The following is a 26,838-nucleotide window of genomic DNA, read 5'->3' on the forward strand; positions in this document are numbered from 1 at the left end:
GCAATATATTTGCAGATTGCATTGAAAGATATGTTGCAAGCATTAATGGAACTATTTCCACGTGGAAAGATTATCTTTTCACAAATACATCCTAGGGCAGTATGGAGATGCACCGATGTGTTTCGTCCCAAACAAGAAGCAGGAAAGTGCCTTGTAAGCAAAGTAAGCAGAGGGGCGTGTACATTTTTGAATGGTGTTGGGATGACACTTTCTGCAAATGAGAACACAATATGTTGAGTGATGGAATGACTTTCACTGATTTTGGAAAATCTCATCTTTATCCAAAACATTCAAAATGCAATCAGAAAGTTCCTGTAAAAATGATGTAGAGTGCATGTGAAAAGATGTCTTTGTAGTTGTAGGAAAACAAACAAAAAATCCCCCCATAAAATCAAAACTGAAAAAAACGGTTCTTTAAAGAGCCTCAATGGTCCGCTAAATTCTTTAAAGTAAGTGTAAACCTCCCCACCCCCTTGAAGTAGGTGTTCTGTCCGCGGACACTGTAGTAGTCCATGGATGGCATGTGCTACATCTGGGTCTTTTGAGGATGCATGGAAATGGGACTGTGCAGCACAGGGGATTAGACAATCAGGTTTCCTGGATATGGTATACAAGGAGAGAGGCTGTCAGAAGCTTTGTTTGCTGAGAGAACGGCAGATGACTACGGCAATGTCTTTCAGGATGCAGAGTATATGGATTTTGGGGGACTCCTGGATTCATTGGCTGAAGGTGTATGTTGAGTACTGTGGAGTGGCTGAAAATCTTAGATTTTATGATTTTCATGTAGAATGGTATGGAGTAGGCAGCATGAAGTGGGTGGCCTCGCTCCCATTTTTATGTAAATATGGTCACACTAAAACATCCAGACATTATCATTGTTCATTGTGGAGGGAACAGTTTAGGGTATGTGACTGGAATTTCATTGCAGTTTGCAATGAAGCAGACATTCAGAGAATTGAAGGAAATGTTCCCCAATTCAAGATTGATGTTTTCTCACATTGTCTAGAGACAGATGTGGATGTGCCCTAATACATTGAGTCCACAAATGGAGAAACCAAGGCGCAATGTAATAAGGCTGTGTATGCATTTTTGGGAGATGTTGGCATGACGTCTTTTCATAATGAAAATATTAATTTGACATTGCCAACATTTTCCGTAGAGACGAAGTACATCTTACTGTTGCGGGAAATCCATTTTTTTTGTTTTTGCAAAACATTCAAAATGCTTTGTAGCAATTTTGATAAATGTACAAAGCATTTTTCAGTAGGTGCAAAAAAAATATATGGACACACGTGGAAAATAAAATGCCTACTTTAAAGAGATATTTCAGTTTAGTACAATGTTCTTTTGGTGGGCCGTAATCAGGTAGGGGCAGTATTTCTCATGCTCCTTGACTGCGGCTTCGAAAGCACTCTGAAACTGCTTCTTCCTATACAGTGGTGTGTCGAGGTACATACACAGTACTGTGACCCTTGAAAGATAAGGGTCAACAGTGTTATGTATGGCCTGCAATGCTTTCTGCTGGGATCATCTGCCCCACAGGTGTGCCCCTTGTGGTGACATGAGCAGAAGATGAGGTAGAGGGTGTTAGCCTTCTCGTTCCTTTGAAAGGTACCACCTTTCCCCCTGCTCCTTTATGATTTGACTTGAGGTGGTACTGCATGCAGGTGGTCCCATAGGAGTACAGAACCGGTTTTCCATAACTGGGTACAACCTTGCACTCAGTGCATCTAACCGTATCTGACTGAGCCGTTTGTACACCCCCTAAAGTGGTAAATAGCTACAACACCCTGGACTCACGATGGCAGCTAGAGAGAGGCACTTCCAGTAGCTCATCTTCATCTTCCTCTTGATCCTCCTCTGTATCTCCACACCTGTTCCCCTCTCCAGGCCCTCCAGATGGTGGTGGTGGTGGAACTGCAGTGGCCATAGCAGATGCAATTATGGTCTGCAATAAGCTCAGAAGTACCAGCAGGTGCTCTCTCCTGGATAGCCCGATTGAGAATGAGGAAAAGTAATGGGTGGGTCCCTTCAGAGGGGCTGCCCGCCGACCGTGCAACTGTCCTCGGACTATCGAGCCACAAATGGGGCAAAAAAAGACACAGTTTAGGAGCTCTACAAGGGGAAGGTTTCAACATGAAACATCCTATATTGGCCAAAAATGTAGTTTTAAATGGTCAGCGGGTACGGACACTGTCCGCAAACATTTCTGTCACACTGCATGGGTACAGTCACATGATGATGTCCCCGGAACATCTGGGGACATTCCGGCTGTCGCAGACACCTATTGGGTGCCCGGGAGATGATGTGCGCATGCGTACCAGTGTCTGCAGGACAGGGGCAGAGTCCCAGATCTAATTAAAGGTATGCCACATGAGAAGGGTCATGTCTGGACATGTGTGGTGTCGGGGGGCACCTCCATTTTGGTTACGGACATTCTGGACAGTTGTGCAGCCTGAAGACTCATAAATGGGCTTTTAAAAAAAACTGGCAGCAAGACTACACACACACACATATTTATTGAAAAAAAACATACATTCAATTAACAGAGAGGTGGGGAATTGGAATGGAAATCATAAACGGGAGAATTGAGATTTTCCATACGATGTTCATGAGGGCAGGAAGGGAGTCAGGTGTCATCATAGTGTCTTTCATTTACATTCAAGAAATTTGATGGGGATGATTGGTTGGGAGAATGTTAACAGGTACAGGTGAAAGCGAAAATTTTCCTTCACATGATTCTTCACAAATGTCAGCAACTGCATGAACGTATTTTTCAGTTCATCCATTTTGATGATAACATCGTCAGTTAATTATGTACATTAGGGTTTAGGGGCTCTCTGTGCACACCTAAGAAGATAATGACAATTTTCCTAAACCTACCATAGAAAATTTGAAAAATTCACGATTTAATGATTGAATAGATTATTCGACTTTTAGAAAACTTCACACTGCACATAGAACTTATTTATACATTTAACAAACTAACCTTTTGAGTAAGGTATTTAAATGTTTTATTTGAATTGGAATACTTTTTTTTTTAAATGTTGTGTGCATACTTATTTTCAGCACCCATACACATAATAAGTAAACACAGTATATCTAAATTCTTCCCTAAAACTCATATTAATAATTACCTCTCATTTTTTTAAACATTGCACTATTTGTTTTTTTGTATCTACATCTGACTGTTGACTTGCTTCATATGTAAACAGTCATGCCCTTCTACACTCCCTCACACTCAAAATAATGTACATGGAACCATGTATGTAACCTAGCACTTATAGGGAACACTTGTGCATATTAAAATATACAGTGTTTTATACAATAAAACAGAAGTAGAAGATTGCAGAATGTTGTTTTCTCTTCTAATTTATATGATCTTCAGAATATTACTTCTGCATGTATTTAGTACTGTTTTTAAAGTAGATCCTAACAACAATCCATCTCCCACATTACATAAAACACGTATTACCCTATTTTTCCGATTCAAACTTTTATTTTGCATGTTTATATGCACAAAGAATATTACACATATATTTTAAAACATTGCTTCTAACAACATTAAGTAAGCATTATTTAAACCCTTTGGTAATCCAGCTTCGTGTGTCACTACAGAGTAATTACAAACAAGCCAATCTACTTCTGTACGCACCCATGTTGTGAAATGTCCACATTCAATGGATGCCCCTTAGTGAAAGATAATTGTGCATGTTTTAAATGTTTTCTTACTAACACGATCTTGACCAAATGTATAATTCTTTATTGATGTGTTAATTTTCCTACCATGTACACTGTATCTTTGAAACATAATCAATACATACTTATTAAAAACTAGATTTTGCAGTGTTGATTGTAAATTACAACCACAGTCACTGCGTTGCATATCATGGAATGCTTTAAATACATGATCAGAAAAGTGTAAATTTTTCTGATCAGGCACATGTAGATACAGAACTCTTTCACAGAAATCTGGAGTAAAATAACATTTCTTACATTTTGGACACATATAATTCCACACGTAACTAATTTCTACATACCTATCCACATTGCAGTTTCCTTCACTAATAAATCAAAGACAATCATTACAATTTCTTTACTATCTTTGTGTGTATTTTAAGAACATTGTTGATTTCCGCTTGCAACGGCTACTATATTTCGGATGACATTGCTAAATGTAAACTGAGTGGATTTTCATCTACAGATATTTGAAACAACATAGAAAAAGCTGCATTACAATAGCATTCAACTCCTGTATCATTACTAAATCTGCAATGAGAGTATGTTATAGTTGAAAAACTCTCCAACTCTGTTAAATTCCAATGTTTTTTAGTGTTGAAAGGACTGATTTCATTTGAATGTGCTTTCACTGGCTCCTTACATTTCCTGGATGAGTGCTTCACAGGTTCAAGTATAAGGTTCAGGTGAGAAGCATGCAGTACATGCAACCTATTATATTCTTCAATGCAAGACATTTCAGCTGTCACTTTTCTATCATCAAAGTGTATTAAAAATAAACCTTCTAATGTTTGCACACATGACAAAGCTAAACATGACATTCCTTCTTTAAACACTGTATGACCAATGTCAACAAGTGCTGCTTCTAAAGTCAACACACACACATCATACATACCCTGTTCCTACAAACTACTAGAAATTAAACTAGGAGTAATTTTAGTGAAAAAAGAGACAGACTGCAGATATCATGGCTGGTTTGAAAACTGTGTGGCTAATTGGAGACAGTTGGCTCTTTTGTTTGCTGGCTTTTTGTCAGAAACTAAATAGTAACATGGACCTAGGTTTGAGAGATTTTACAATTAAATGGTTTGGATTGCAGTGAATGTGTTGGTTCCAAGTCTTTACGAAATTGTTAAGTCTGAGAAGTAGATGGCATCCAGACGTCATACTAATTCACTGTGGATGCAATGTTGTGGGGAATGTACAATGAGTGTCCCTTACTTTAATGATAAAACAAGACTTGGGAAAAGTAGTGGAACTATTTCTTCACACCATCTTTATCTTTTCCAATCTCACTCTAAGGCAAACATGGAGATGGACCACCAGATTTAATGGTAAAATAGAGAAATCCCAGGGAAATGTCAATAAACCAGTTTCAGCATTCATGATGGACCACAACCAATTATGGATTTCGAATAACAACATACAGTTCAACATGGCCAATTTCTATAGACATGACGGAGTACACCTACCCGACGAAGGAAATGCAGTGTTCCTTCATAACATCAAAACAGTACTCCTGATGTGCTAAAGTTCTACACACAGTGTACACAAAAACAGTCCTTTTAAGGACTACTCATCATACATAAATACACAAATACCATAAATAATAACAAACTTTTTTTTATAATACCCGCAGCTACAGTTCATTGGCTTTTACCATAACCGCAGCTACAAGAAGTCAGTTAAAAGGGGACTGACTTCATGTTTTATACTATAATCCAACTTAAATAATAAATAAAGTACAATACTACTCATGTACTTATGTAAAGTAACTGAAAAATAAGAAAGCATAGAAAAATATGTAACAATAAACTAGATAGGCAAACATTTCACTGCCACAAAATATAATGGACAGACCAAATGGCAGAGGAGGCGGTCTGGCCATTATAGCAAAAACTAACCTTGCTTTAAGACTCTTAGCTCAACCTCCCCTCAAATCATGGGAATTGCTCATAGTCAAATTGCCTATCTCTAACTGCCACACCTTAACAATCGACTTAATATATAGGCCACCTGGACCGATTGGGACCTTCAAAGAGGATGTATCTAGCCTCGTAGCCAACAATACGAAAGACTCCATACAAATCCTATTACTAGGCGATTTTAACTTAGGATTTAATGACCATGATGACAAACCAGCCCAATCTATAGCCACTATGCTAGCTGAACATGGCCTAACCCAAAGAGTTTGCACCCCATCACACGACAAAGGAAGGACCCTGGACTGGGTTGCTACCTTGAACTGTGATACTACCATCAACAAAATCACCCCTCAACAATGGACAGACCACTACCTTATCGACTTTGCATTAACTTTGAATAAACAAATTACCAAAGAGAAAATTATGACACCACCCCTACCCACCAGAGCCCCCACCAGAGCCAAACAAAATATCACTCCAGACAATCTCCTGCCATTGCTACTCCTGACTATCAATGCTCTTCCCAACAACTTGGATCCTGAATTCCTTGTAGAAAGTTACAATAATGCCATGAAGAAAGCATTAGATACTATTGCTCCTCTAAAGCTACAAAAGAGCAAACAACAAGCACACCTAATAGCCTGGTTCACCCCTCACCAAAAAGAAATAAGAATGCAAAAAAGGAAATTAGAATCTCAATGGCGATACACCCTATCCGAAGAAAATAAACTGAAACTTAAACATTTCACTAATAATTACAAAAAGGAAATCCTACTCACAAAAAAAACATCTCTTTAATGAAAGAATCTGCAATGCAAGTTCCAATACCAAGGAACTATTTGCCATCCTAGGGGAGCTGGAATCCCCCGTATCCCCGCCTGACAACATAGCCAAAGACAAACAATGGTGCACCAGCACCCAAAACGCTCTAGCCAATAAAATAAAAACACTCGAAACCAAAATCTCCCTAAAAAAAGTCTCTTTAACTCCTAACGAGACACCATCCCCCTCTAGCCCTACGACAACCAACACACTAGGCCGAGACCCATTCAAATTTGCCAATATCTCCATTCAGGAAACCGAAAGGATTATCGCATCTCTCAAACCGTCCAACTGTAAGGGAGAGAGCTGCTCAGCCCAACTAATTAAGCATGCAGCAAGGGACCTATCCCCTTTCATAACCAAACTGATTAATGCATCCTTCTCTACCAACACTATCCGAAGCAACCTAAAAGAATCATGGGTTTTACCTCTCCTCAAGAAGCAAACCCTAGACCCCTCTATTCCCACCAACTACAGGCCTATCACCACGGTACCCTTCCTTCTCAAGATAATAGATAGAGTAGCATACTTACAAATCCAGCGCTATCTTGAATCTAACCAGCTCCTAGGTGCCTGCCAATCTGGGTTTAGACCGCAGCAGGGTAGAGAGACAGCCTTAATTGATCTCAAAGTACAGATTGATGAGCTCAACGACAAGGGAAACACTACCATGCTACTCCTCCTTGACCTGTCGGCGCCCTTTGATCTGGTGGATCACACAGTCCTGTGCGAACACCTGGCATTGGCCGCCCACTTTTCAAGCGAGGCCATAGCCTGGATCCAATCATTTTTGGACAACCGTACAATGAGAGTTTTCTCCACATTGGCATCAGCAGACCCTATCAAAATAGTTTACGGTGATGATAAAACTGAAATCCTGCTCCTCGGATCCGCGACCAACCTAACAAAACATAGCCCAAACTACTCCACAATCAACATTGATGGCAACCTAATTACAGTTGCCAAAGAAGTGAAAACACTAGGCTTTTACCTTGACTCTGCCTTGACACTGAAGAAACAAGTGAACTCCCTAGCATCCTTTACTGCCTACACTTGTAAGCTCATTAGGGCATGCAGAGCCTTCCTCACCCAAGCTAGCTGTTGTTAAGAAAGGAAGAAGGCCTTGCCTATGGCAAGAGGTAAAGTGCACAGAATTGCACAGGGAACAACTTAGGATCTAACAACGTGCATAAAATACCCAAGGCTTGTGTATGTATAACCCAGGAGTGCAAATAAAGTATTACCAATATACAATAAAGGAATGTAGGGTAAACACTTAAGACCTCCTTATAACCGAAAGGAAAGTCTGCAAACTCTTTACCCACTATGCTCTTACAGATACTGACAGCGCTAAACCCACGTAGCGGGCAAGCAAGTACAGATTCTGTGAACTGACACTCTGTAAAATACTGAATAAGGAACATTCAAACAGTACTCACGAGGACCGGAAAGACCACTAGAATGTCAGTAATATCACGAACCCTGTAGATCAAACAGGAACCCAGAAGGCTGTAAAAGCAAAGGGTTAAAGATAACAAAATACATAAAACCGTAGTCAGGGGAAAGTATGAATTGTGATGTTAACTTGTGAGGAAAACAAAAGGGGATACACGCTGGAACATGTTACAACAACACCCACACCTAATATACGATGGAAAGTAAATGCAGAGGTGCAATGGAAAATATGGAATGGACTCTGAATGAAGTAGGATCAGGAGCAGGGGAAACGCTATTACAAAAGGAAACCTATCCCACCCAACCAAGGGAAAAAGGTAGTAAATAAATACTAATAAGGTAAGATTAATGCATCAAGCTTTTCAGTAACCAGGACAGCATAAAGAGACAGAACGCACCGGAAACCTGGGCTGCAACTAAGAGTTAAGCACAGAGAAAGGCTGTCTGCAGACAGAGGAAGACAGAAAGGGAAAAGCATAAATCAATTAGCACATAATCCGAAATCCAGGGCAGAGGAACAAGATACAGGAGCTAAGGAACTGGGCACAAAGGCTAGGGACTGGAACTAGGTACAAGGCACAGAAACCAGGAACAAGGAACAGGAGACTAGTCACAACAGGAACACTGCTACAATGACCAGCGCCGGACTGAAGCAAACTGAGGCTTTTAAAGCTGCTAAACGAGCACACCCCTCAGGCGTGCCGCCTGCTGCACCTGCAGCCACAGGTGTTGCCTATCCTCCACCCAGCCTTGTGCTGCAAGGGAGGAGACGAAGCAGTGAGCCAGGCATTCTGGGAAGCAGGAGGTGAAGCAGTGAGCCAAGGCATTCTGGGAAACATAGTCATTTGATTTAAGTAACATGCTGGCTGCCAGAGAGGAGATGAAGCAGTGAGCCAGGCATTCTGGGAAGCAGGAGGTGAAGCAGTGAGCCAAGGCATTCTGGGAAACATAGTCATTTGATTTAAGTAACATGCTGGCTGCCAAAAACCTGGAATGGATCCGGAAGGGAAGTAACTTGGATTATAAGGGTTTAACATTCCCAATTCATCAGAACACTGTAGCATAGGGTTCGAAGGAAATGTCCAGTAGGGAATAAACCCCAAAACATGCCCCCAAGTGGCGGGAACGGGAGCGAAGGGAGCGAGCCGTGACACTACACCCCCTCCCACGGCCGACTCCAGGCGGCCGTTACTCGCACAAAACGTCCTCTTTCCACGACAGGAGCGCTTCGTCTTCAGAAGTGGCACTGACGGAGACGATGACCCACGGGCAGAAGCAGAAGGACTGGAGTGAATAGAATCAGGCCGCAGTCTATAAGAGCCATAGGCAGGTTTTCGGTGAGGAAGAGACTCATGGATCGAAGAAAGGCATGAAGGACTTGCAGGACCTGAAGCAGAATTGGAAGGTCCAGGAAGATCAGTCTCTGGAAGCGAACACTTATACCACATTGAGGAGGGAGGCAGGCTGGTGCGACATGCTTTGGACAATGATTGATGCTCTGGTAGCCCCCCTGCTGTGAGCGGACACACAGGAGGTGAGAAATCAGCAGGTTTCAGGAAACGTTCATGTTCAGACAAAGAAGGTGGCGGCCGAGGTAGAGGTTCGGATCTTCTCCCATCATCCATTTCAGTAAAGGCCTGTGGTTGAGGGTGACCAAGGTTCGACGGCATCTGTCCCACGCCTTGGGGACCTGGAAGTCCAATGGGTTGTACGAGGTTGGCACTCCTGATGTCAGTCATGTAGCCACCTTGTTGCTCATGGAACACAACCGCAGGAACGTTTGGCATACCGATAGGACTGATAGACGCAGTACGTGGCACATCAGGCACATTCGCAGCAGGAGTAATAACGGGCACATTTTGAACTGCAGCAGTAATGTCCTTCCTTTGGCTGCTAGCACCCGAATGGTGCAGCAGTTGGGGGGCCGTGCCCGTCCCTTCCTTCAGGCTCATGTGTGATCTGGCAACAAAAAGGCTGTCAAACGGCTGATCCAAACCGGTCCCCAAATGTGAACCGTCCAGCCCGTTATCCTGGTTGGCTACTTGTTCGACGTCTGGGCCATGGCGGATGGTATCCGTCTCCCAATTGTAACACTTCAGGCAAGACCAACGGCCTTGTATGTAAGACCCTCCCGAGTCGTGATCCAGCTTGATATTTCTGGCAGAAGATTCAGACTCAGATGTAGCATATGCGGGAGGTGCTGATTCTACAGTCAAGCAGTTGGGAGTATTAACTTGTGTAAGAGGCAGGCCTTCTGGTGATCCTCCTGAAGCATAAGAAGGGCAGATTGGACGTTCATCCGTAAATGGTTGTGATTTAGGAGGTAGCTCTGAAGTAGATGTATCTGCAACACGATTAAACAGAGCAGACAGGTGCACCTCCGATGTTGGCAGCGAGGCTGAACAGGATACAGGTTTTTCATGAGCTGGAGCCAAACTAGCAGTAGGCTCAGGGACCGAAGACAGGCACTCAGGATGTGCTACCAGAGGCTCCGTGGCTAATGGATAATCTGCTGGATGAGTCACTGTAGCCGAAAACAGGCATGCCAGAGGAAATTCAGAGGCTGAGGGCATGCAAGCTGGAGCCGTTACGTTAGCTGATGACAAACTTGTCAAAGTCTTTGACTCTGACCACGTACATGGTGAAGGCTCTTGAGTGATTGGCAGACATAGCAATTGTTCATTGATTGAAGACACGTTAGACAAAGATGACTGCAGAGCCGTGGACTGGATAATCGAAGAGTCAATGGTTGTAGGAGGACAAACAGAAGTCCCAGAAGTCAACAAACACATTTGTGGCTCAGGAATGGAATGCACCTCTAGGGCGGTTGACTCCTTGGCACCAATAACAAAAGACTGAGCTGTAACCATGCCGTCCCTCTCCTTAGTGGATGACAGAGAGTCTCTTCCTTTGTAAGAATCAAATTCAACCAGAGGGATCACCGTAGTAAAGTCTCTGTTAATCAGGATTTCGTCAAATGTCCATTCCTTTGTCTCAACTTCTGAAGGTGGCAGATTATCAATCAACAGTTCAGGAATCGCCTGCCGGGTCTTTGTTTTAGTATACTGTGGAATGAGTTCATCAAAACAAGAATTATGTACTGTCTTTGATTGTTCATTGTGACATAATTTGGCAGAAGAAGGAATGAACACAGAGGTAGCATCGTTTTCCACATCAGCTTGAATGTTTACTTCAGTCTCAGCAGCTAGATCAAGGGCAGAACCTAAGCCTACGGTAGTGACTGATTCTGTGTATGCCACCATTGTGGATAATGTTTGGGAACCAGAAGCATGTATGTGTTCAGACTCTGAATTATGACTGACTGCTACAGAGGAAATCTTAGGTAAAGGAGTGACTTGTAAATCCTCAACTGATAGCAATTCTTGACAAACGGTAGAACAATTGTCTGAGTCTGTGCTCTGAATAAGTGCTGTGCAAGAAAGAGGACTTTCACTTCCAATAGATTTTTTATATTGACAAGTATCATGACCTACTAAAACCCCCTCACTCAGAGATTGAACAGTCTTCACTTCATCAACGGATAAAGTTTGAGGTGTAGTCAGAAAAAATCGTAAAGTTTTATTCTCCTCTAGTAAACTGATGTATTCTCGTTTTAACTCCTCAAATTCAGCTTTTAGCATGCCCAGGCTTAACTGTACATCCCTATCAGTAGGCACAAGGGAAGGCATGGTGACATCAGGGCTGGATCCTACCCTAGTCATACGGACGTTTACTGATTGTACATTGTCATTTACTGCTTGCAAGTCTTGTGATCTATACTCTCTCCTACCGACTTGGTCTGTGTTACCCTCAAGTAAACTACTGACATCAGACCTCTTGACATTAGGGACTACAGTAAGTACTTGTGCAGAGGAGTAAGCAGTTGACTGAGGGCTGAAAACTGAAGATATGTAATGAACCCCTTCATTCTTTATGTTTGAATCATGAAACTGTTCAATCTGAGGTAAAGCACAACCGGAATCATGGGGTTCAACAACAGATGTACTCGTATTTAGTAAATCTAACAGTGTTTTATTTTCCGCTGCTAAGGCTTGTGCGGGCATATCTGGATCGAAATTAAAGACAGAACTAGGATCAGGCAATGTACGATGGGCCATCCTATGGAAAAAATACTCAGCACGTAAATACCCATTCGTATCAAGGAGTTCCTTTAAGTCAGGATCAATGATTTGATTGTCACAGGAAGACTTAGGGGAAGCCTTCTGTACTAACTTGTTAGTGACCTTGCTGCCTTTCTTTCTTAAACTGGCCCTATTCAGACGGGAATAATGGCTGGTCATTCTGTTAAGAAAGGAAGAAGGCCTTGCCTATGGCAAGAGGTAAAGTGCACAGAATTGCACAGGGAACAACTTAGGATCTAACAACGTGCATAAAATACCCAAGGCTTGTGTATGTATAACCCAGGAGTGCAAATAAAGTATTACCAATATACAATAAAGGAATGTAGGGTAAACACTTAAGACCTCCTTATAACCGAAAGGAAAGTCTGCAAACTCTTTACCCACTATGCTCTTACAGATACTGACAGCGCTAAACCCACGTAGCGGGCAAGCAAGTACAGATTCTGTGAACTGACACTCTGTAAAATACTGAATAAGGAACATTCAAACAGTACTCACGAGGACCGGAAAGACCACTAGAATGTCAGTAATATCACGAACCCTGTAGATCAAACAGGAACCCAGAAGGCTGTAAAAGCAAAGGGTTAAAGATAACAAAATACATAAAACCGTAGTCAGGGGAAAGTATGAATTGTGATGTTAACTTGTGAGGAAAACAAAAGGGGATACACGCTGGAACATGTTACAACAACACCCACACCTAATATACGATGGAAAGTAAATGCAGAGGTGCAATGGAAAATATGGAATGGACTCTGAATGAAGTAGGATCAGGAGCAGGGGAAACGCTATTACAAAAGGAAACCTATCCCACCCAACCAAGGGAAAAAGGTAGTAAATAAATACTAATAAGGTAAGATTAATGCATCAAGCTTTTCAGTAACCAGGACAGCATAAAGAGACAGAACGCACCGGAAACCTGGGCTGCAACTAAGAGTTAAGCACAGAGAAAGGCTGTCTGCAGACAGAGGAAGACAGAAAGGGAAAAGCATAAATCAATTAGCACATAATCCGAAATCCAGGGCAGAGGAACAAGATACAGGAGCTAAGGAACTGGGCACAAAGGCTAGGGACTGGAACTAGGTACAAGGCACAGAAACCAGGAACAAGGAACAGGAGACTAGTCACAACAGGAACACTGCTACAATGACCAGCGCCGGACTGAAGCAAACTGAGGCTTTTAAAGCTGCTAAACGAGCACACCCCTCAGGCTTGCCGCCTGCTGCACCTGCAGCCACAGGTGTTGCCTATCCTCCACCCAGCCTTGTGCTGCAAGGGAGGAGACGAAGCAGTGAGCCAGGCATTCTGGGAAGCAGGAGGTGAAGCAGTGAGCCAAGGCATTCTGGGAAACATAGTCATTTGATTTAAGTAACATGCTGGCTGCCAGAGAGGAGATGAAGCAGTGAGCCAGGCATTCTGGGAAGCAGGAGGTGAAGCAGTGAGCCAAGGCATTCTGGGAAACATAGTCATTTGATTTAAGTAACATGCTGGCTGCCAAAAACCTGGAATGGATCCGGAAGGGAAGTAACTTGGATTATAAGGGTTTAACATTCCCAATTCATCAGAACACTGTAGCATAGGGTTCGAAGGAAATGTCCAGTAGGGAATAAACCCCAAAACATGCCCCCAAGTGGCGGGAACGGGAGCGAAGGGAGCGAGCCGTGACAGCTGTATCATTCTTGCCAACGGCCTAATACTTTCCAAACTTGACTATTTCAATGCCTTTTACTTGGGAGCCAACAAATACATCATTGACAAAATACAAACATTGCAAAATAACGCCCTTAGAACTGCCCTTAACCTACCCACCAGAGAGCACATATCTAACGTAAGAAGAGAACATAAGTGGTTAAAAATCAGTGACAGAATTTCACTTAAAAAAGCCTCACTTACCTTTAAATGTCTCAACAACGCAGCCCCCATTACCTGGCAGCAAGAATAGTGAGAAGAACATCTACCCGCCCTACCAGAACTGTCAACTCCTACTGCCTACAGATACCCAAATTCAGACTGAAGAAAACAGGCAGCAGCAGCTTTCCGGTTAAGGCAGCGCAGTACTGGAATGCTCTCCCACTTGACATTAGAACTGACCAATCCTATATAGCTTCAGACGGAATATTCTCACATGGCTACATTCCAATGACTCACAAGATTAACCTCGTTACAACCAACACCTGTAGGTCTTGCCTAATCTGACTGCATATATGTATATTCTTCAACAGATTTGCTGAGACAACTACCTGTAATGTTTCATATGCATCTTGTACCTCAGTGTGTAACTAAGTTTTTAAGTATCCATGTTTTTCTGCTCTCTGTTGTGCCCAGTTACCCTCGGGTTTGGCGCACCATACAAATCAATAAACAAACAAACAACTTAAAATACATTGTATGGCACATCTAAAACTAGGCTTTAATTTCTCCTTTTTATATTCCTTTTATTAAACTTTTTTCTTCTATTTTTCTCCAAAGTCTCCCCTGCTCAAAAGTCTGAAAATACAAATCTAAAATAAAAAATAGTCTCTAATACCTACCAGGTCACTGATCACAGCCAGTGATTTTTCACCCAGACGCCACTAACCCATACAAATAACTTGCAAAAATAAATGAAACAAACACACACACACCCCAAAAATGTAGTTTCGACTACAGAACTACTCTTACCCGCTGGTATCCGTAGTCCTGCGTAGCCTAGGGTATATCCGCAAATATCAGCAAACCGACTGAAAAATAAAAAGAAAATTATTCCCTGCCCCCCTCAGGCCATCACCAATAACCCCCCTCATATGTGCCAGCTCTCCCCACTCCCAGGATGCCTCCTCACCTCCCCTGCCCACTCCCTTTCACCCCAGAACACATGCTGCTTCTGTGATGCAGTTTGTATTCAGATGTCGGCTATTTGCGGCTATAGCCAAGACTACAGAAACTTTGTGTTGTAAACTCGGTCCCTGGACCCGCTCTAACTCCCAAATTTCAATCAGTACCCGCTGCCCCATACTCCCACCTCTACCCTGAATGCATTTGTATGCTTTCTGACCTGACTATAGATTTATCCTGGGTTTCATTTTTCAATAACCTCGGTTATAGCCGCGAATATCTCTCGCATCGAGAGAAAAACAAGATGGCGGTTGTTTCATTTCTGAAAACCATAATCCGGCAATGTACCATGTGGGATATGTCTACTATTTTTTGGTGGGAAGCGGCACCCGCTTCTCCGATTTAACTACTGCACAGAATATCCCCAAACCATGCATGTCATGTGAGTCAATGCTTTGTGCCCATGTTATTTTGGACCTGGTCCAAATCTTTCCAGCGGTTTGGGCTGTGCGCTTTGGCAAAAATGCACCTTTTTTGTCTATGTAAAAAAGAATGGGAAGTAAGCCACACTTTTTGATACCTGAATCAAAAGTTATTAACAATAGAATTTTGAGGGGTCCCTATGTGCCTCCGACTCACCTTAACTATAGGGCGGCTATCGCTGCCCTATAATATTACAATGGCATTCCCTTTCTATTCTTTCCTCCCTTAAGGTGCCTAGATATCCTTCTATATGAGCACCTAAAAGAAGATAATGAGAAAACCATTTGGCAGCATAAAGCAATCTTATAGAGGGATCATGAAGTAAAAATAACCAAATCAGTCAACATTGGTGCACATGGGCATTGGGGTGCAAATTAAAAACAGTAGGGTGAAGGTTCCTGTCATTTTGGAGCACAGAATGTATGAAGGGTCCATCTCTGGTTCAGGGCATCTGAGGGAGAGTTTATTCTCTGCATGAAAAGCATCTGGAGTAAATTGGGTGTTCTTAATGCAATGCATTCTGGGGCATGTAGTCTCTGTCAGATATGCATATACAATGTGTTTTGGAGCAAGGTGAAGATTCCTGTAAATGTAGTATACAGTATGCATGGGTGGGCCAGCCTTAGTTTGGGGCACAAAGAGATAGATTGTAGCCTATGACAGAAATCCGTCTACAGTGAGCTCTGGACTTAATGCAGTGCATTCTAGCATCTATAGCCTCTGCCAGATATGTGCCTAAAGTAAGATTTGTGCTATAACTGTAGCATATGATGGCACAGGTAGACTCTGCCAGATATGAGACTACAGTGAGTTGTGTGCTCTAAATGCAGTACATGCTGGGATGTGCAGTCTCTGCCAGATATGCACTGGCAGCGTGTTTTAAGCAAGGCAAGGGGGTGCTGGTGATGCATTGTATAGTGTGCATGGTTTGGCCATCTCTGGCACAGGGCACAGAGAGAGAGTGTAGACCCTGCCAGATATGTGTCTACAGTGACCTTTGCACTTTCACCTCAATGCACCCTGGGATATGTAGTCTCTGCCAGGTAATTGACCACACTAAGTTTTGAATTCATCAAAACCTGACTTGGATTGTTCTTCACCCACAGGATTTGCCTGAATATCTGTGGCATCAATGAATAAAGTGGGTTGCTCATTTTAAGGTCTTGCTGGTGACGTGGTAGACGTTGAGGATATCAACTTTACAATCAAAACTGCCCTTGCCCATTTAACTTTATACAAATCAAGCTTAAACCTTCAAATGAAACCAATCCTTATTTACTAAACCTACTTCCATTTAAATTGAAGAAACCTCTCCATGGTCAACATGAATCAATCTTTAATTTTATGGAGAAAGGAACAAACCAAATTAAATATCTGCTCTGGAGCAAGAAGAGGTGGGGTGGGAATTCCTCAACCACCTTCTCCAGATGGATTTTAGACAAGGCATCAGTTGTATAGGGACATTATTTAAAAACACATATTTTGAATATATTTTCAAATGTTCCCCTCCATTGAAGTTATACGCTGAAGAACTGTGCTATGTGGCGTCTACTGCTCTACAACCAAGGAAAATAAACTGTACATAATGAAACTATACCACCCATGCTAAATCAAACCAGATCAACATATTATATTGTACATGCTATCAAGCTTCATGTTTTCAGAGAAATACACTACCTATTATCGTGACTCTAAGTGAAAATGGTTGATGCATTTAAGTTTAAAAGATGTGAAATGATGCATATGTTGTGTTTGTAAATGTGATATATGACAACTTGTGCAGTATTGAATTATATGAAACTGTAACCAATGGATGGCCTGCCTATGAACTGAATTCACAAGAATATTTCCTTTGTAACTGACCTGAAAGATTAATACAGCAGCTATGTTTGCTAATGTGAGGTTTCTGTCTCTAAAAATCTAAAACATGCATGGCAATATATGTATTAAGCTTCAACTATACTAAATTGTGGGATCGTGTTAAAACTGTGAACTTGTATAAAAAATGACTTTGACAAAGGGTGAGTCATTGTCAAGACAAGTGGTTGAAGCTGAGCAGTGGGCATGAAGAGCCATGGGCCTTTAACATTGAACTGTTATACTTAAATAGCATATTGTGCATTTCAACCTTTTACATATTCTTTAACCAGCTAATACACCAATTAAACCATTAATTACCATGTGTGCAATTTAATGAGCTTTTCAAGAGCAGATGGCTGGTAACCGCTAATTGATGACACCTACATACGAAGTCAAGTTTTCAAAAGTGAAATGTGCAGACACCCACTTTAAAATGTGCATGCATTTTACCTATTTGAAATAATTATTCTTTTTGTAACTTTTGCTTTATTGATGTGACCGAAAAACTGAATAGTCTCATGAATTGGCTCGATGAACCCGAATAAGATGTAGAAAACAATTCAATTGAGACATAATTCATATATATTGACAGCACTATGATTGAGATGACAGAAATGAAAACTGAATCATCACTTTCTCCTTAATCAAAGTATATTAGTGTTCATTCCTACATACTAAACTTAAAGAGTTATATCAAAGATTAATATGTCTGCCAAGCAGAACATAACTCCTACGACACACACAAGCTCAATGGGGGATTGGAGCAGGTAGAAGGCTTGCTTGAGTGTGAGTTCAAGAAAGAAACTAATCGTGGAGCCCTTCCAATCAAAATGAGCCATATGAGGCCTGACCAGGAACGACCCAACCGCGTATACAATGCATGACTCTATGGGGGAAAAGAGGACTGGATAATATCTTTCTTTCTGCATGCAGGCTCACTGAATTTAGAAGAGATAACTTCTACTAAAAATGCAAAGGGTCATGGGACACTGGGCACAGGAGGAGTTTCCAAATTGGGCCACAGGGAGACCAAACCTTAGGGAGGCACCTTGTTACCTGTCCCAGGCGGCTTGGAAGAAACAGATGACTTGGAAGTCCAGTGTCATCTCATCCACAAGACAGACCACCAGTCCAAGTGGTCCATAAGCAGAAGCTGATTCATTTGAACTGTATTTTATGTTACTACTAAAAATGTAAGTGAACCCACTTCCCATTGTTCATTTATAATATCCAATCACTTAGCAAGCAATAGAAACCTAGAAAAGGTCGCTGGAAGCCATTCATTTCTCCAGATAGAATAAATAAATACATTCCTTGGATATTTTCAGAAAGTGAATTGCATCCTGGAATCTCTGACTTCCTCACGTGATTTCACTGATCTGTTAAAGGATTTAACATTCTCAGTGTTCTGCCGCAACTCCTATAGACACATTTCCAAAACTAGAATATTGTCCCAAGATTGAAAATGTAGACAGACCAAGTAGGACGGAGGTGGACGGGGTGATTATTTTAAAGAAATGCAATTTAGATACTTTTTAGTTAAGTTATTCCTTTTCTTCTACCCAGTATAAAAGGAATGCAATACCATTTAAAATCTATCTTTTAATTATTCCCAATTTGCAAAACAAACTAATTTTGAAATTCTCTTTCATGTGCTCTGAAATGATTCCCTTCCCACATATTCTTTGTTGCATGTGTTCACTTAAACAACCTGATAGATCATTTCCATGGGGTTCTGTGTGATATATCTGCATTTTGAAGCCCGCATACAAAAAAGACTGGGGGGGTTTTTGGCTGATATGGGGGGGCTTCAAAAGCAGGAATATCACTTCTATGAGGCGGTTGGCAACACCTCAGCAAATCTGAGCCCCCGTCCACACCATCCCCAACCTGTCCTGTGCGTGTGATAGTTCATAAAAATAGGGGGTTTCACCCCAAAGCCTCCTTTCCTTCCCTGCTACCTCCCTTCCTCACCAAAGTATTCCCTGCAGCCCCCACACCACAGACACGCTTATACACACACAAACACAGTAGGTAGTGGTTGAAGTGTACATCAAGAACTAGTGGATGTTCCCTGCTGGCGTACACCCATTCCTTACAAACTCATCATGCCCTCTCCCATACACAATGCAAACTCCCAAAGAGATGTACACGCAGTTTAAAGAAATGTTTCATATGCCTCTCAAGACATTTAGCCTTGCATATGCCCCTTGCACTGCCGTAACTCTCCATTCTTCCCCACTCGTTGTGACTCATTCCCACTGATTCCAACTACTGCATTGCTGTACTCCACTTCCTCTGCCATTCTCAAATACTGTCTTTGTTTGCTCTAAAATAGTTTTTAGCTGTGCCCCCTTCCCCATTGAAAGTAGCTGTTTACCTGAAAATCATGATTAGCTGTGCCCCCTTCATCATTGAAAGTAGCTGTTTGCCTGAAAATCGTTCTTAGCTGTGCCTCCTTCCCCTTTGAAAGTAGTTGTTTGCCTGAAAATAGATTTTAGCTGTGCCCCCTTCCCCATTGAAAGTAGCTGTTTGCCTGAAAATTGTTCTTAGCTGTGCCCCCTTTCCCCATTGAAAGTAGCTGTTTGCTGGAAAATCGTTTTTAGCTGTGTCTCCTTCCCCTTTGAAAGTAGCTTTTTGCCTGAAAATAGTTTTTAGCTGTCCCCCCTTCCCCTATTGAAAGTAGGTGTTTGCCTGAAAATCGTTTTTAGCTGTGCTCCCTTCCCCCATTGAAAGTAGCAGTTTGCTTGAAAATCGGGTTTAGCTGTGCCCCCTTCCACCATTGAAAGTAGCTGTTTGCCTGAAAATCGTTTTTAGCTGTGCCTCCTTCCCGATTCTAAGTACACGTGTGCTTGAAAATCGCTTTTAGCTGTGCCTCCTTCCTATTTGTAAGTACCTGTTTGCCTGAAAAGCATATTTATCTGTGCCCCCTACCCCTATTGAAAGTACCAGTTTGCATGAAAATTGCTTTTAGCTGTGCTCCCTTCCCCCATTGAAAGTACCTGTTTTCCTGAAAATCGTTTTTGGCTGGGTGCACAACTGTTACTTACCACCTACATTTTTACATACAGCGTTTGCTGTTGAGTTCATCCTGCATTAATCGTCCTGCACATCCTACCTTGTCCTCAGTGCCCCCTTCGTATCCACTGTCCCCAACCCCTGTGTTTTTGCCTGCACCATCCCTAAGGCCCCCCTCCATGTGCCTCTGTACATCAGGCTGGTAAATGTCCTCCCCACAATTGCAGCTAGCTATGTCACTATTGTAAGTGTTTTCAATCCGGCACACACACAAGTCAACGCCTAGCGTGTAATGCACAGCTGAAATCCTTATTTATTTTTGTCTAAAAGTTCTTTATTCTGAACGGTATACCACTCATATCACTCCCCTCTCCTGGAAACCCCCGGTCACACTGAACCAGGAATCAGGCTGGTTTGCAAAGTTAAAATATTTATTTATGTATTTACAATGTAATCTCACTATGTTCTAATGGGTACACAATAATCACCAATGGGGTGATTTCACACCGAATAATCTCTTTAATACACAAGAAGTAATAGTGAGCAAAACAATTCAGCACAGAAGTAATACTTTTGAGTGTGTGTGTGCAGATCAGATAACACTGTGGTTAAAGGTTCCCCCTGCACACCCCTCAAAATCCAATAGGCAATGTAAAGAGATAGGAGGAGAGAGCGGGCATTCAGGAATGGCAGAATCACACAGAATATCAATCCCACTTTCCCCCTTTCAAACACAAGAGAAAACGGAATTGACTGTCAAGCTGTCAGAATGGCTTTTAAAGTCATCTTAGAATGGAGTGGGTAAAACACTAACTAGCGTAAAAAATGCGGAAATAGTATACATTCTTATGGTAGCCGCTTTGGATAGTTACACACAAACACAAGCAATGATTTAATACCAAGAAACTTTTGAAATCTTAAAATTCAAGTCGGTAGCAATCCAAAGCTGTTTTACACGTGTCAGAATTTCCCTAAACGAAAATTTGTGGCAAACTTTTCACTGCACGATAATCACGATAACGGGGGACCGTATGAATGTCGAATGCGGTTTTAGATGTGATTTAAAGCTACGGATGTTAGCTACAAGTAGAAGTTAAAATTATGTTTCTAGCACAACAACTGAGGAAGTTATGGACATTTTAGTGGAGGTCACTTTTTCGAGATAGGCGCAAGAAAGGAAAACGGGAATGCGCTTTTAAAATGACAAATGGGATTTCTAACACTAGAGGATGACTATGAACAAAACAAATACCCCACAAGAACAAAGCCACTTGATCAGAATGACTGCCTGGCCGGGACTCGCTTTTTTCAGATAAGAAAAGATCAGTGCAAAGATGGTTTAGCAATACTAATACAGGCGTTAAGATAGAAGGGATAGGATCAAGAGTTTAGACAATTCAAAAATACTCCTAACAATCCAGGTTCTGAATACGAGATAGGATGGGTTTAAGATATGGATTAACGAGACAAGGTACATAGGCTAGTGACACAGTTCTATTTATAGATACTCACTAGATATGTTTTTAAACGGAACCGTAAGGATTCTGGTCCAACAAAATTCTGGTCAGGGAATTGGCTCTGGTTCTAAGACAGACAGCTTGGGACATCGGATTGGATCTGCAATCAGCAAGGCACTCTGGTCACAGAACGGCACAGGACTGGATCTGCCCTTCTTGGTTCTGATAATTATTTCAGCAGGCAAGCAGTACAGCGCAGCCCGGCTGTATTTTGATGCTCCCCTTATGTCTGGGGGGTTCTGGTTCTGGAATTTGAGGCCTAGCTGAAAATGGTTCAGCTATGCAATGGGTTTCTGCTTTGCCAAGTTTCTTGAGTCTGGAGCAAGGAAGATGGAGAGTTCTGCAACAGGGTGCTCTGCCAGCGTCGTGATAGTGGGTGAATCTGTCTGTCTTTTGGAGGGGTGAGCTGTCTCTATTTATGCTATGAGAAAGGGGTGTGTGTGCTGGTTTATCCTAAGCTCTCCCCTTTGACAGGCAATTGGGTCATAGTTTCCTCTCTGCCTTGATAGGAGGAGAGAAACAGTGTGTAATGTTTATGGGGTTGTTGTGGTTTTATGAGGCTAAGGATACACCCCTAGCCCCTTGAACAGAAAATCTACTTTTGGCACCATACATATTTACACATGTGCAACCTCTATAAGAAACACATATCCAGATTATATATTTTATATAGCAGCTATCCCTCCAAACCCCATAGCCGTGGGATCTCGGCTCTGCTTTTCACAGAATTTTACCCTTTTCATCAGGAACACAATGTCCAATTTATGAGCACATTTCTACAAGTGTGAGCGTTTACCATGGGCATAAGTGTATAAAGTTTCATACTTCTAGCAGCAATACATGTTGTGTAAAATCACATTTTCTGCCGTTTCTTTACAGAACCTGTCACCCGATTTTGCCGCCTCTTGAAACGTGCAGCCAAAAATTACATTAACAATGCTGTTATTTCTATATTTTGCACAATTTTACATAGTAAGTTATCAGTCTTTTTAAAATGTGTGCTTTGTACTTGTTAAGCAACAAATAGTTGTTTAGCTCCACCCCTTTGTTCTCTCCCTGGGAGCCCAGGAGCAATCCTCCTTTGTTTTCTCCTGGAAGAGGCCATTTACGACTGTCTTCGCACTTCGTCTTTCCTTAGGAGCAGCTGTTCATTGTTCCTCATGCCTCTGTAGCACAGGTTCTTTCCAAATCCTATAATTACCGCTTAGGTGTGATTTCCTGCTGGAGAGGAAAAGGCCTCTGTGAGGAAACCTGTTATTCCAGTTTGGTTCCTTTAGCCAGGCTTACATTTAATGTTAATTCTGTTGCATTTTTCCTAAGCTTAAAACAAACTTGTGATTTCCAAATAGCAGCTAGAATTCTCATTCTAGGTTTTAAACCATGGGATTAAACAATTATAACATAGGTTACTCTCAGTAACAGGCCTCTTAGATTGCAAACATTTGATTTCAGTGTATATACATGTTTAAAGTTTAATCAGACAAGCTTCCTGACAGCTGTCATCCCTGCAGCCCTCTGCTGTGCAGAGATTTTGACATCCACAGCCAAGCCACTTTTGGCTGTGGAAATCCCTTTATGCTTTCAGTTTTTCAGGACCTTGCAAGTTCACAATGAATTCTTAAACTAAATGAATTGTAGCACCCAGCAAGAATTTTGGATGTTTGAGGGTGTTTTGCACCAGCATTCTGCTGTTTCAGCAATAAAGAAAAAAAGGATTTAAAGCAAGATTTTGAGGTTTCAGTTAGCAAAGCACTGCTTTTTCCTTCTGTACTCACATGTTCTGGAGCCCAGTGACAAATTTCAGGAGTGGGATCTCTGTTCCACCACTGAAAACATGCATGGTAGATTGAGCAGCCATCTTTTTGTGTTGCAAAGCGCGATTTCCAGAGGTTTTGGCGTCGCACAAGGGGTTTGCGGCCATTTTGTGATTTCTGGCACGATCACAGCACAGTGACGCCACATAGCAGAGCAAAAAGTGGGTTAAAGCATCCCACAGAGCCCCCCCTCACGACTTGAGTTTGACCGCCCATCAAGGGAAAGTCGGGAGATTAGGATGTTCTTTCTTTCTTTGGTCCAGTTGGAGAAAGTTGTCTGCTTCTGGATCGACATGCTCTCCTCGTTGGTTCTGGATGCAAGTATGGAGCGATACTCCGGGCCCCTTGGGTCTTTCCTTCCAGTCCCCAAGTGGTCCTCCTTGGTACTTAGAATCCTTGGTTTCAGTGCTATGAGACAGAACAAAGCATTGTTATGGAAATGTCCCCACTACTATTCATGTAGTGGGGCAGATGCATACATTTGACATACACTTTACAATATTCCCGCCTGTATTTACTAATGGTTTTTATGTTTGGATTCTTCTAGGTTTACGGAATGTCCCCCTCTGGGTTTCTGGTTTGCTTCTCTATTTGCCACAGAGTATGCCTGGGATGGCAACACTTCAGCTGGTTGATGTCGACCCACTTGTCTTCCCCTTCTGCCAAACTGCCCTTGGGGATATGGATGTTGTAGGCGACTGGTGAGATTCTGTCTACAATTGCAAAAGGACCCAGCCAACTAGGGAGGAATTTGCACTGTTTGGCTTGATTCCTTTGGAAATTGTACAAGTAGACCCTGTATCCTACTTGGTATTCTTTTTTAGTTGTATTAAGGTCATAGTGGGTCTTCATACTGTCTGCAGATCTTTCTAGATTATGCTGAACATAGGCAAAAGCATGTTGAAGGTGTTTTCTCAGATTCTCAACATACTCATAAGTTGTGGAGGCATTTATCAAGGTCTGGTCTTGGGTTCTGTAGAGCAGATGCTGGGGTAGCACCATCCTTCGTCCAGTCATCAGCTCAAACAGAGACATTTTGGTTGCAGAAGAAGGGGTAGATCTGATGGCCATCAGGACAAGAGATAATCAAATTGCCCAACTTGGCCCAGAATCTCCCACAAACTTTTTTAATATGCTCCCAATAGTCTTGTTGTATCTCTCATCTCCACCACTAGAGGTTAACCGGTAGGCAATTTGTAGTTTCCTTTTGACCCCAAGTATCTCCCACATCTTTGTCATCACTTCACTAGTGAAGTGGCTACCTCGGTCTGACTCAATCCTTTGGGGTAGTCCAAAATGCGAGAAGATGTGATTGATCATCAGGGCAGGTGCTGTTTCTGCCTTCCAATTTGGGGCCGGGAGACATTCCACCCATTTAGTGAACAAGCATGTTACAGTCAACATGTACTTGTTCCCCCAGAGGAGCGAATCACGGGTCCGATGAAATCGACTTGTAAATCTTACCAAGGCATTGCCATCCCCCTATTTTGGATGGGAGCACGGTGTGTGAGTGATGTTGTCTGAAATTGTGCACACACAAGATACCCCTTCAAGTATTGGTCAAGGCCCTGCCCCATGTGTGGCCAGTATGCAAGCTCTCACAAGATTTCTAATGTCGTATGTAGCCCCCGATGACCGGCAGTGGCTGCATCATGGGCGTGACTTAGCATCAGGCTTCAGAATGAGGTAGGGACCACCCACTGGTCATGGCCAGCTCTGGATCTCCTCACCAGCAAACTGTCTTGGATTCAGAACATTTTTGGACATTTCATCAACACTCTGAGGTCCTCTTTCCCAGTGTAATCGGTATCCGTCAGGGGAAAGATCTCAGGGTCCTTAATGTATTGATAAAACTTACCAATTATTGGATCCCCTTTTTGAGCCGTAATCAAATCAGCATCTGGGGTCTCCTTACTCCATTGTGCAGTTAAGAGTTCATTGTGAGCATTTGTCTGGGACCTAGTGATAGCAGTGACCTGGATTTCCCCAAACACAGACTCGATCTCAGGTAGATCTCCTTGGATGGCTCTGGCTTTAGGCAACTGGTCAGCTAGGTCATTCTCAGTTTTGTCTGGTCCCTCTACTTTAGAATGACCCTTGATCTTTTTCCAGTAGATGGTCATCCCATTCGAGGTGACCAGATCATCAATATTTTGTATTAATGTTTCATGTTTCAATGGTTTATTATTTGCACATAGCATGCCTCCGGTTTTCCAGTTAACCAGGTGCTCCACGAACCCGTTCTGTACATAATCTAAATTAGTGATTATGATCAGTTCGTGGAGTTGGTGTTGGACAGCAGTGAGGATGACTTGATGCACAGCCATCAGCTCTGCCACTTGAGTACTTCGGGGACTGATTTTATGCGCAGCGGAGGGTTCTGGGGCATCATTCACCCATGCATTCCCTACGCCAGCCACACGTTCCTTTTCCCTGTTGTTTTCAACATGGTAGGAGCACCCATTCACATAGACAGTGGGCATTCCCTCACACTGGTCTTCTTCATAGACTTTGTGTGGGGAATTAAGGTATGCCTCCATGTTGTCCTTGATTTTAAAACTTTCGCCCTCGAGACAGTTTTCTCTGGCACAATCATGCAAGTCAGCCAGAACTTGCGCGAGGGGACTCTTCTTGTTTTGGCCATATCTGACCTCCACAGGAAAGCCTTGCATTGACAGAATCCAGGAAGTAATTCGGGAATTACTCACATTTCCAGCCCGGATTCTGTCACTTTGAATATATTACAAAGGTTGGTGTGGAGTCTCCACTATGATGTGTTCCCCATGGATAAACGGGCGGTAATTATTCAATGCCCACACCGTTGCCAGGTGTGCCTTCTCACAATCGTTGAATTTTTCCTCCACAGAGGATAAAGTCTTACTCGCATAGGTGATTACTTTATTGACCTTGTCATGCTTTTGATATAATACTGCAGTCACGCATGTATTTGACAACCCTGTCTCCAAGCAGAACTCCTTGTTTTTGACAGGGTAAGCTAGGCCAGGCACTTGTGAGAGGCTTCATTTGAGTTGTCTTACTGCCTCGGCTTGTTCTGGACCCCACTCCCACTTGATCCCCCCCCTTCAACAGATGGATCAGAGGTCTTGTTATCTCTGTGTAGTCCTCAATTAACTTTCTGCTCTAATTAGTTTGTCCAAGGAGGCTCCTTAGTTCCTGCAGAGTTGTGGGGTATTTTATTTTCTGGAGTGCTTCCACTTTCTTTTCCTTGGGACAGAGACCCCGGGGAGTT

This window comes from Ambystoma mexicanum, chromosome 2q (assembly GCF_040938575.1).
Source record: "Ambystoma mexicanum isolate Mex_15411 chromosome 2q, UKY_AmexF1_1, whole genome shotgun sequence".
Lineage (NCBI taxonomy): Eukaryota > Metazoa > Chordata > Amphibia > Caudata > Ambystomatidae > Ambystoma > Ambystoma mexicanum.